The sequence below is a fragment of the Chrysochloris asiatica genome, unplaced genomic scaffold (genome assembly GCF_000296735.1).
Source record: "Chrysochloris asiatica unplaced genomic scaffold, ChrAsi1.0 scaffold00163, whole genome shotgun sequence".
NCBI lineage: Eukaryota > Metazoa > Chordata > Mammalia > Afrosoricida > Chrysochloridae > Chrysochloris > Chrysochloris asiatica.
Window position 1 is genome coordinate 4,201,708 of NW_006408681.1, and position 13,056 is coordinate 4,214,763.

Below are 13,056 nucleotides of genomic sequence, written 5' to 3' on the forward strand. Positions count from 1 at the left end.
CTATAAATATAGTTACCCAGGCCTAAGTTTCTCTTAGTGCCCATGTTTTTTCCTTCCTTGCAGCCTTTGGACTTTCCTAAGAAGTCCTCCTCAGACAGTGTCTTTGTCTTTAAGTTCTTAAGCTGCAGTATAATGGTATTGTGGATACTTGTTTCTGTGCTAATTGTTGTTGTTATTAAGTGTCCTTGAGTCAGGGGTTCCAACTCATAGCAATCCTGGGAAGTGTTTCTGAGGAGTGGCTGGTGAGTTTGAACCACTGATCTTGCAGTTCAAACAGAACTTGAGGTCAAGTACTTATTGCTGTTGCTTCTTCCTCCTCCTCCCCCTCGCTTCTCTTCACAGCCACCTTGCACCAACTGGAATGGATTAGGTGGAGGAAAGGACACACTCTGTAGACTAATGATTAAATCTTATACTCTTAGTGAATCTATATATTTGGGCTGTCAATTTCATAAGTGTTTCCTGGCATTCCTCCTTGCCTTAGGTATCATGGAATGATAGAGCAGAAATGAGTTACAGAAATGTTCTTCCCCAAATGGGATATGTCTTCATAAATGTGTTTCCCTGGAGTAGTAGACTTTTGTTCTAAAGAACACTCTGGGCATATTTCAAAGTAGTTACTTTCTACCTCCCCTGACAGCCAGGAGGTGGTTTTTTAGGCTCCTAACTGTGAGAACCCGATGGGGCTTTTTAAAATGAAAATCCATGAAACTTTGGGAGCCCCAGGAGCCTCTTACTCCCAAACTACTCCACACTCTTTCCACAACAATTCATCAAAATTACCATATAACAGCTCCTAGGAGTTCATGGCTCCCATGATTTCTCTTCCAGGTAAGCAGATCTCAGTGTAACTCTATATTCACAGATGTTTTCAGAGTTTGGGATGATAGTTTATATGTGATCTAAGTTGTCTTCTGAGTCCAAGAAAGGTTCTTGAGTTTTACTTGTCCAGCAATTTCTTGTAAGTATGAGTGACAACTTCTAAACACTTTACATGCCAGAGTTGGAGCTGAACTGTTAGTCTTTTAATAAACTTTAAAAATTTGCTTTAATCCTCACTCTGGGAAAGGTGAGGGGAGTGCCAGGGCTTCAAATGAGTTCATTCCAGTTTGAACAGAATGAACCAGTTCCTGGGTGATTCTTGCAGAACCCCAGGTAAATCTTATGAATGTTCCTATATGAAAGTCTTGTGGTGATCTTGTGAAAATGTAGATTCTGATTCAGTATATCAGCAGTGCAAATGGAAATTCTCAGCAGAGGGAATGGATTCAAAGCCCTCGGAAGTGTGCACCAATCTTCTTCTGAATTACTACATTTTCTGTGTGCTCTCAACAGCTAAGAGGAAATTGAGCTCTACTGGCTGTTTTTAGTTTTTATTAAAAACAAACCAGAAATACTAAATGTGCAAATAAAAAATTTATATAATGTTGGATATGCTTTTACAAGCCACTATTAACCAGTTTGCTTCCTGGTGTGGAGTTGTGGGTTAATGTGCTAGACTGCAAAGTTAGTTTGAACTGCAAGGTTGACGGTTCAAACTCACCAGCTACTCCTAGGAAATCCTACATAGAGTTGGTATGAGTTTGAACCAACTCAATAGCACTTAACAACAACAATGGTAATCAAGACCTAGGGGAGTCATGGTATGGCACTGAAGGATAAGCCCTGAACTGCTAGCTGCAAGGTCAGCAGTTCACAGTGTTGCTATGAGTCAGAATTGAATATAAGACAGTCAACAACAACAATTAACCAAGACAAGGAGCACTGATAACATAGTGAATTATAATTTGGACTCTAACTACAAAGTCCATAGTTGACTCTAACAGCCCTCCTCCAGAGAAAAGATTGATAGCCTTGGAAACCCTATACAAGGTTGCTCAAAATCAGAACTGGCGTGATGGCACACACCCACCACTATTAACCTATATTTCCCTCCAGCAATTTCCAATGTATGTATGCACAGTTGTTGATGTTGTTGTTTTGAAGTGTCATCGAGTCGGTTTCAACACATAGCAACCCTGTATAGGGTTTCTGAGGAGCAGCTGGTGTACTTGAACTGCTGACTTTGCAGTTCAAACAGCTCTGTAGTCTGGTGCATTAACCCACAAGTGCCACACCAGGACTCCATATGCACAGTAGAATCACTATATATGCATTTGTGTACATAGACATCATCAGGAGAACACAGGAAGGAAAGTATGCTATAAGTTATCCAAAGTCTTGGTAGTATAATGGTGAAGTGCTCAGCTTCTAGCTGAAAGTTGGTAATTTGAACCTACCCAACCACTCTGTGGGAGAAAGACCTTGAGATGGTTTCCTATAAAATTTACAAACTAGAAAACCCTATGGGGCAGTTCTACTCTGTCATTTGGGGTCACTATGGAGTCCTGGTGTGATACTTAGAATAAGCACTAGATTGATAACTAAAAGATAGGCAGTTCAAACCCACCAGTTGGTTTGAAACTCTATACAGGGTCACTATGAGCCCACAAGATATCCACAAGTGCACCACAAGGACCCCTGCTAGTGTAAGCACTCCATTGCTAAGGAAAAGGCCAAAGGTTGGAACCCATCAGTTGCTGAATGGGAAAAAGTTGTGGCAGTCTGCTAATGTAAAGATTTACAAACTTGGGAATCCTATGAGGCAGTTTTACTTTTAGTGTTGTGGTTTAATGTGCTGGACTTCAAGGATGCTTTGAACCACAAGGTTGGTGGTTTAAATTCACCAGCTGCTCCTTGGAGACCATATATAGGGTTGCTTTAAGTCAGAACTGACTCAATTAGCACTTAACAACAACAATAGGCATGCTATGAGTTGAACTTGACTCAGTGATAACAGGATTCCTATACTACATACAAGATATCAAAGATTTAGAATAAAAAATCACTTGTCCATATTTTTGTATAAAACGTTTTAGAGTAAATGTTTAAACTCAGTTTATTTGGTGCCATGTCTAGAAAGAATATGAAACAGATTAGATTACTTTTCTGCTTCATGTTCATAGTAAGCAGTTGGCATATACCTGGCATCAGTGATTGTAAGGTAGTCACTAGGGGAAAAATGATTTCTCTGCCTTTCTTTCTCTTTTGTACTCCATAACATACTTAGCTATATTGTAGACTATATACATGCTACATTCTCACTCACCTCTTAAGCTGCTTCAATATTCATTTATTTTCTTCTTCAGTATGTATTAAGACAGTATAGACACTCTTATGCAAAGACAATCAATTTAGCTTTCTAGGAGTTTTAATAAGTTAGTCCCAATTATTCATGTAATTTGTCTCTACAGGTATATTTATCCACAGATATATATCTTTGGATATGTATCCAAAGAAACACCTGTTTCTTTTTCTGTTAGCTAGTAAACCCACAGCCTTGTTGTTGTTGTTAAGTGTCCTCAAGTCAGTACCAATTCATCGTGACCCTGTATAGGGCTTCAAAGGAGCAGCTGGTCGGTTTGAACTGTCGACCTTGGGGTTTGCAGTCTAGTACTGATCCTACAGCACCATATCAGGAGTCCCACAGCCTAGCAAACCATAATTCCACTTTCTCTTAAATTCAAACTTGAAAAGGAAAACTTGTCAATAACAGAGGAAATTTAATACAGGTTAAGATGAACCAGTAAGCCTTAACAATGTCTACATAAAATCAGCCTCAGCTGTAACATCCTTCCAGTCAGAGCTTTAATGCAAAGCACTTGTATGTCTTGCTTTTGAAACCCATATGGGAAAGTTCTGTCCTATAGGGTTGCTGAGTCCAAGTCAGAGCATACAAGATGACAGTGAGTGTTTCTGTATGTGTTATAATGACAAAGCCAACATTCTGAGAAAGATTATGTTTCTTCAAATACTTGAATAAAAATAAACAAATGGAGTTGAAATCACAATTAAGTATTTAAAAAATCACTTTTGAAATAATCATGTTACCAAAGTTTTTAGAATCTGGCATAATTTTTTTAATTTTTTCATTCTACAGGAGGTTTCACTCAATAGGAAATTACCTTATTAGTCCAATAGGAAGTATATTCCTCTTATCTTAAATTTGAGGATTTAATCAGAAATTTTCTTTTAGGAATGTGAAATCTTTAAGTTCCTTTTTTGTAGTGCAAATTAGAGTATTGTCTAATTTACATGAAAGATTAGGAGATCTCTATGGTTTTCCTTCAAAGAGAACTTCCAATTTTATCTTCATAGTAATTTGGAGCAAAAATAGTTATTTGGTTATAACTTTACAAATGTGTACTTCTCTATATTATAAAAAATAAAGCAAAAAAATCTAGACTAAACTAAATTTGATTTCCTAATGAAGAACTCACTTTTACCTGGAAAGGTGTTATCTGAGATGCCATGTAGCTCCATGAAACAAATATATTTTAGGAAATACCTATTGTTGATATGGAAGCCAAAATAAGGTAAGTTACTGGGACTCATCTTCCAGTTTCTATATTTGTAAGCTTCCACAAATATGTTTACTGATGTTATACTGACTATACAAAACATTCAGCTGATTGCATCATAAGGAATAATGGATAACATTGCAAAGAATGAGAATTCAAGAATACTTCATTGTGCTCATGTGAAATCTGTTTATAAACAAAGAAGCAGCTTTTCAAACAGAACAAGGGGATAGTGTGTGATTCCGGAATGCATCCGTTCACCATACTTATTCAATTAGTATGCTGAGCAAAAAATCTGACAAGCTGGACTGTTTGTTAATGGCATCAGGATTGGAGGAAGACTTATTAGTAACATCTGTGATATGCATATGACATATCTTTCCTTGCTGAAAGCAAAAATCACTTAAAGCACTTTTACTAATGAATTGTACCTCAAAATGAAGAAAATAAAAAGCAACAAGCAAGATCATGATAAATGGAGAAAATATTGTAAGGATTTCCTTTTGTTAGGATCCACAATCAATGCCTATTAAAGCAGCAGTCAAAATATCAAACAACATATTGTATTGGTCAATTTTGCTGAAAGAACCTCTTGAAGTGTTAAAAAGCAAATATGTCACTTTTAAGACTAAGGTGTGCCTGAGCCAAAACTTTGTATTTTCATCTCCTCATATGCATGTGAAAGCTGGACAATGAATAAGGAAGACTGAGGAAGAAATGATCCATTTGAATTATAATGATGATGAAGAATATTTAGTATACCATGAACTGCCAGAAGAGTGAACTTCAGAGGAAGTATAAAGCCAGCATACTTCTTAGAAGTAAGGATTTTGAGACTTCATCTCATCTACCATGGGCATATCATCAGGACGTCAGTCCTTAGAAAACAGCAACAAACTTGGTAAAGTGGAGGATCAGTAGAAAAGAAGAAGACCCTAAATTAGATGGATTAACACAGAGACTACAACAATGGACTCAAACATAGTAGGATGGTGAAGGAACAGGCAATGTTTCATTGTGTTGTACATAGCTGTTGTTGTTGTTAGGTGCCATTGAGTCAGTACCAACTCATACATAAAGTTACTGTAAATCAGGACTTCTGGAATGCCTATGAAGAAGGTAGAATCGTGCATTTATGAAAATTAGCCACTCAAATCCATATGAATAGCAGAACGCTGCCTAATATAGTGTTGGAAAATGATCCCCTCAGATTGGAAGGTACAAAATATAAATGGAAAAGGGCTGTAAGGAGAGTTGACCTTGATGACATGGGAGGGGAAAAGCATTCGGGACCTTCATTTGCTGTTGTGGCAGTATTCTAAATGAGAAGAAACATCTGCAAACATCCACTAGCAATTGGAATGTGGAATATATGGAATATGATTCAAGGAAACTTGGAAGTTATCATATTTATCAAAACTGAAAGTATTAAGATCTATATGCTAGGCATCAATGAACTGAAATAGAACAGTATTGGTCAGTTTGAATCAGATAATGATATGGTCTAATACACTGGGAATGAAAAATTGAAGACGGATGGTATTGCATTAATCATTAAGAAGAACTTTTCAAGTTCTGTTCTGAAGTATATCATTGTCAGTAATTCAATAATATTCAAGTGCCTACAAGGAAGACCAATTAATACACTATTCAAATTTATGCAGCAACCACTAATGTCAAAGTGTTGTTTAATATGAAGAAAGTGAAGGTTTTTGTTTTTTATTTTATTGTTGTTTTTTACCAGCTTCTGCAATCTGAAATTGATCAAGTATGTAATAAAAATGCATTGATAATTACTAGTGATTCAAATGTGAAAGTTGGAAACAAAGAACAGAGTTGGTAGTTGAAAACTATGGCTATAGAAATAGAAACGACTCTGGATATTGCATGGCAGAATTTTGCAAGACCTATGATTTATTCATTATAAGTGTGCCTTTTTCAACAAGAATTGATCAATTTCAATCTGTTTTTCCAGTAACTAAATATTTCATAATGCCATGATATAGCACTGTAGATAAGCACTGGATTACTAAACACAAGGTTTATCTTTCAAACTCACCATCTGTTTCCTGGAAGCCCTATACAGGGTTGCTCTGAGCAGGAATCGCCTCAATGGCACTTAACAATAATAACAAGTATTTCATGAACTTGTTTAATAGAAACAAATGTTTTTTACTAGGAAAAAAATGTTTCTCTAGTTGTTTGACAAAATTACTGTAGAAAGACTGTCCAGCACACTTCTGTACTTTAGACATTGTTGTTGTTTAGAACTGGTTCCGACTCACAGCAACCCTGTATAGGGTTCCCGAGGAGCAGCTACTGGGTTTAGACTGACGACCTTGAGATTTGAAATCCAGTTCTGATTCTACAGCACCATACCTGGAATTCATCTTTAACTAAAAAGAGTTCTAGTGGTGCTGCATGATCAGCACTGGACTTCTAACCACAAAGTTGGCAGTTCAAACTGACCAACCACTCCATGGGAGAAACATGAGGCTTTCTGTTCTCTTACAGACTTACAGCCTCAGAAATCCTATACAGGGTTGCTATGAGTCAGGATTGAGTCAAGAGCAATGGATTTAGTGAAGCAGAATAACTAATTTTAGGTGGTTAAATCACTAAGAGGAATGCTACAGATATCATTAGAAGGTATATGAAGCAATCACTATTTCATTTTTTTGTCTATGATTCAGGAGTATAGTGTTCCTCAGTTCTCATATGTTCAATGTAAGTTACGTGCAATTTAATTAATAAATAATTTAAATGAAAACTTGGTAAAGAGAGGGTTCTAACTTCATGTTTAAAGAAAAGGCATTATAACATTGTTATTCATAGCTACTATTATTAAACACATATGCAGCATGTATTTTATTACTTAGAAAAAGCATGTTTGGTGAGTTTATGGAAGTAAGAAACAAGTGACAAGAGTTTCTTTTTATACCAAGTCCATATGAAAACAAAGTCAGCACTCACATCTACATCTATCTGTGTCTCATAAGACCCATCTATAGCATTAAACTGAGCAAAACCCGTCTTCAAGTAAATCTTTGATTTTTGGTTAGACTTTGGGTTTTATTATTTTTACATGAAATATATACTTCTGTACTCATCAAAAATATGAGAGAACCTCCCCCTTATAACCTCAGAAAAGAAAAAAAAAATGGTTTTGAAGCTGTTCTCATGAAGTAATAGTATAAATATTATCGACCACAACCCCTCAAACCAAACCCATTACCATGGAGTCTATTCTTATTCATAGTAACCTGGTATAGGGTTTCCAAGGCTGTAAATCTTTATGGAAACAGAAACTTTATCATTCTCCCTTGGATCAGCTGGTGGATTTGAACTCCAGCCTTGCAGTTAGCAGCCCATTACTTATCCTACAGTGCTCCTTGAAAGCTCCTTTAAATATACCTGTTTTTGTTGTTGTTAAGCGCCATCAAAGTTCCAACTCATAGCAACGCTGTATAAGAAGTGGCTGGTGGGTGTGAATAGCCAAACACGTGTTAGCAATTCCATGTTTATCCTACAGTGCCACATCAAGACTCCTTAAACAATTCCCAAATCACCTGAATTTCTGATTTATAAATGTTTAAATAAGATTTAAATAATAATGCAAATGTCCCTATGGAAACTTGCAGCAAAATATTACTTACATTATTGGGATCAAATCAAAGACACAATTGTCATTTTCAGCAGTAGTTGTGGGCTGTTGTAAATCATTACAGTACTAGAGCACTATTTAATCATACCAGCTTCTAAAGGATCTCAAACCTCATGTTGATTTACAGTCCACTTAGTTAACATTTTTGTCTTCAGTACTCTCTTTCCTGTCTTCTCCTACTTCTCTCTCATACCTCTCACTTTTTTCACGTTTCCCTGCAAGCTGTTTCTTATTTTGAAAAATGATGATAAACAACTCTTGAAAGCATCACTTTAATGCAGTTTTATCACTGTTGAGCAGGACATCCTTACCATGTGGCTTAGCTATAGACAGCTGTTCTGAATAATTAGCTGTTTGTTTTCAGTCCCTTTTAGTTGGGTCAAACATGTATAAATCAGTCACAGATGTTTCAAATACTGGCCATCATAATTCTTTAGCACTTATTGTTTATACCACTCATTTGGAACAAGGCATATGCTATCTTATATTTTCAAAAGCCTCTTTTACCTCTATTTCATTATAAGCTTCAATGCCTGTGTAGCTCTAAGTTCCCTGAAGAACTCATATTTAGGCCTGTGCATAACATATGTTCCATATATAGTTGTTGCTTTAACAGAATTCAAATCAACTAGTCTATATCAAATGTCTCCTGTGGGTGACACAAATAAGAAAAAAAATTGGTTGCTTTTCCATCATAGAATCACAGAATCCATGTCATGGGAAATGTAGATGTATTGGAAAGTTAACGTTTGTTCTATAACTTCATATAGATTGCTGAGGAATACTCCTATAAAGAGTTATAAGGTAGGACATAGAGGAAAGTATTCACTTTCACCAGATTGAAATAAAAAAATATATATATATCTCAAGAAAAAATTGCCTCTTGTGATTGTTCTCAGAAGGCAGACATTCTAGTTCATAATACTAAAAGCAGTACTTAGTAGGTGGTTAATAATATTTACCAACGGAGATGTTTCTAAAACTAGAGAATAAAAGGAAAGGATAAAAAAATTTCAGGTTTCAGAAGTACCTAAGAAAACTATTTGGTTCAAGTAGGACACATGCAGTATAAAGGCAAAATGTGGGAAAGGCACCTAAAAAATCAGCTAGGATATGTTCATGAAATGTTTCAACAAACTGATGCAGCATTGGAAGCACTCAAATGTCTATACAAAGAAATTTGGAAGACAGTTAACTGATCAACTAACAGAAAGAGATGCATATCTGTGTCTAACCCAAAGAAAGGTAGCCCAACAGAATGAATAAATTATCAAACAATGTCATTAATATGACATGCAAGCAAAATTTTGCAGAAGAAAATTCAATAGTCATTGCAACAGCACATCAACAGATGCCAGAAATTCATTGTAGCTGTTGTTTAGTGCTATTGAGCCTATTCTGACTCATAGAGACCCTATATAGGGTTTCTAAGGTGCTGCTGGTGAGTTTGAAACATGTACCTTGTGGTTCAAACCAACCTTGTGGTCTAGAGCTTTAGCCCACTGCACCACACCAGGACTTCTTTTAATACACAAAAGAGCAAAATCTATAAGTTTGATAGTGAATAAAATTCAGGGTAACCATGCTTCATTTTGTCCTACTGCTGGACTCACTGATCTGGAAATACATCCAATTTAAAACTCAATATAAAATAAAGGATAATATGAAGAAACTATCTGGTGATTTCCTCTGTGAGATTTTACTTTCCATAAAGGCTAGTTTGGGTGCCATCCTAGATAATGGCATCATTTTATTTTAATGGCAGAATTTGACATTCTTTTCCTTCCAAACTTCCCTAAGACTTATAAATTCTCTCATTTTTGCAAAAAAGAGACTGACACCAAGAGAAAAGAATGATTTGACTATAATATGCATAATATAATAATTATGGCATAGCTTTCAATAGTACCCAGCTCAATTAGGTCAAATCAATTCAGGAAACATTACTGAGTATGTGTGTTGAATCAGTATTAAAAAAAATAGTTAAAGGTTTTACTTTCCCTTTCCCTGAGAGATTTCCACTTTAGGAGATGAAGGGTGAAAGCATATACAGAGATGTTTAAATGTGAGTACACTGATGCTATGAGAATGATAAACACAAAAAGCTATAGAAACACAAAGATGGGACACCAAACCAATAATTGTCAGTCATTGGTGTCTTCCTTAAGCAGATGATGGCACAGATGAATCCTAAAAGATAATTGCAACTTAGGAAGCTGAAGAAGTGGATTCATCTTTATGTAGGTCATTGTTTGAAAGCCTGAGAGAGCACCTCTCTGACCACAATAAATCCTTGTCTCCCTTTCTGGTACTCCCTCTCTCCCTTGTTTTATGTTTTTCCAAAACACTTATTATATTCTAGCATGCTATATGTTTCTGTTTTCATTTTTCCCCTCACTTCCACAACTGGAATGCAATTTGCATCAACAAAGAGTTTTTCCTCTGTTTTATTCACTGCTCTCTCTTTAGTGCTTAGAATAGTGTTTGGAATATAATAGGATCTCAATACATATTTGCCATATGAATTCATTTTATAAATATTGTAAGTGATGAATAGTGGAAAATAGACTTGAATATTTTTCAAGGTCTGTATAATGGACCACCAGCTTGTTCATTGATATATTTGGAATTTTTTCAGTATGTGATAGGAAATTATCAGAACGAAAAAATATAAACAATAATACACTTGCAAACATCACTGTAACAAATGTGGGGATAAAAGATTTAACGTAGAAACAAGAAAAGTCTGTTTATTAATTGGCCTGAGAATGTATTCAAATTAATAAGAAAGATAACTAGGAAACTCATCTTCAATAGAGAATAGGGAATTCTGTGAAAGAGTAAGAAAAAAATTAATGAGTTCATTCTTAAAGCTCATTTTTGTTAATTATTATGATTCTGTCTTAAGTAAATCCTTCCACGTTAGTCAAGAAACTAAGAGTTTTCTGAATGTCTTCATTATATGAGACTATGCTTGAATTAGGGGCAGCCAAAAAACTACGAGAATGTGAGAGGAGTGCTGGGCTTAGAAAGTGGAGATGATTACATTGAAGAGGCAGAATCAAAGAATTTTTTAAAGAACATGACCTGTTTGGTGTACCACAGATATGGCTATGCAAAGAAAAAAGATACGTGTGGAGGAAACCATCAGACGAATCTGGATAACTAAGCAAATATCCATTTATTAACTTTTTTTATTCAACATCAGTTAGTCATCTTCTTTGCCTCCATCTCTGGCATCGCCGCTTCTTTGGGTAGGATTCCACACCCCGCTCCTGCTCTCCTCCCTTGAGGGTCCCAAGTTCCTCTGCTCTGGGACTGTAAAATCGACTACTCACCTTTTTTTTGCTACAAAACTTCTAGCTTTACAATGTGCTCCATTCGTGGGATGCAATAATAAGTAAATTGTTGGGCACACTCTGATGTTAGGAGATGTACATTATAGACATTGATCTAACAACTATTCAAATAATTTTTTTCAGACTTTAGTAAGTGTGATGATGGACTAATATAGAATCTTATGAGGCAATATAATATGAATACATAGTCTAATGTGGATGACCAAAAAAGACATTTCCGGAGAAGTAACATTTAAAGTGACTTACAGCCCATTGATTTCGCTTTATCCTAAAGTGACTTACAGCCCATGATTTCGCTTTATCCTAGAAACAGTGGGAAATATTAACTATTTAGATACTGAGCTAAAAAGTTGAATACTGTAATTTCAGAATAATCCACTGAAAGATTAAAAACTGAGTGTCATCTAGATTTCAGGTATAATCCTGGCCTCATTTCACTCAGTTCCCTTATATTTATATGAGGAGTCCTGGGGTGGCACTGCAGGTTAATATGCTGGAATTTGAGGTACATTTGAACCACAAGTTTGGGATCGATTTGATAGAACTTAACAGCAACGTCTAACTTCTGGTGTGGTGTTGTAGGATAAACACTGGTCGCTATGAGTTGGAACCCACTAGACGGCACTTCACTACCACCACCACCATGTATTTAAACTAAATAAAAACAAACAGAAAATACTAGAATGTGGGTTTTTTTGTTGTTGTTGTTGTTAAACTGGAAATCAATTCTGGTCCCTTTGGAGTTCTTTATGTTGCTATACTTGGTGTGATGTTGTGTTCTAAGGAACTGGACTGACTGCAAAGCTGATTTGAACTGCAAGACCGGCGGTTTGAATTTACCAGCTGCTCCTCAGAACCCCTCTACAGGGTCGCTATGGGCCAGAACAGACTCGATGGCAGCAACAAGAATGTTGCTGTATCACAGGAGGAGTTACTATACTGGCCAGGGTAATGGATCTTGAGTATCAAGGAGAACTTGGATTGTTGATACACTGTTGTTAAGTGCCATTGAGTCTTTTCCAAAATATAGTTACACTATGTACAACAGAATGAAACACATCGTGGTCCTGTGCCATCCTCACAATTGCTGCTATCATTGAGTCCATTGCTGCTGCCACTGTGACAATCCATCTCATTGGGAGTCTTCTTCTTTTTACCCTGACCCTCCACTTTACCAACATGATGTCCTTCTCCAGAGATTGTTCCCTCCATATGAGAAGCAACTGGTCCCTCCTAATATGTCTGAAGTATGAGAGATGAAGTCTGGTCATCTTGGATTCTAAGAAGCATTCTAGTTGTACTTCTTTTCAACACAGATGTATTTGTTCTTCTGGCAGTCCATGGTACCTTTAAATATATAAATATACTTAATATACTATATGTATTATATACTGGAGTCCTGGTGTTTCGCTGCAGGTTAATTCTTTGGACTACAAAGTCAGTTTGAACAGCAAGGTCAGTGGTTTAAGCTAACTAGTCGCTCCTCAGGAACCCTATACAAGGTCACTATGGGTCGAAACTGACTCAACAGCACATACTAACATGTATTATAAATATATAGAAATACACATATAGAAATATATTGCAAATATATGTATATATTGGGGTCCTGGTGTGGCACTGTGGGTTAATG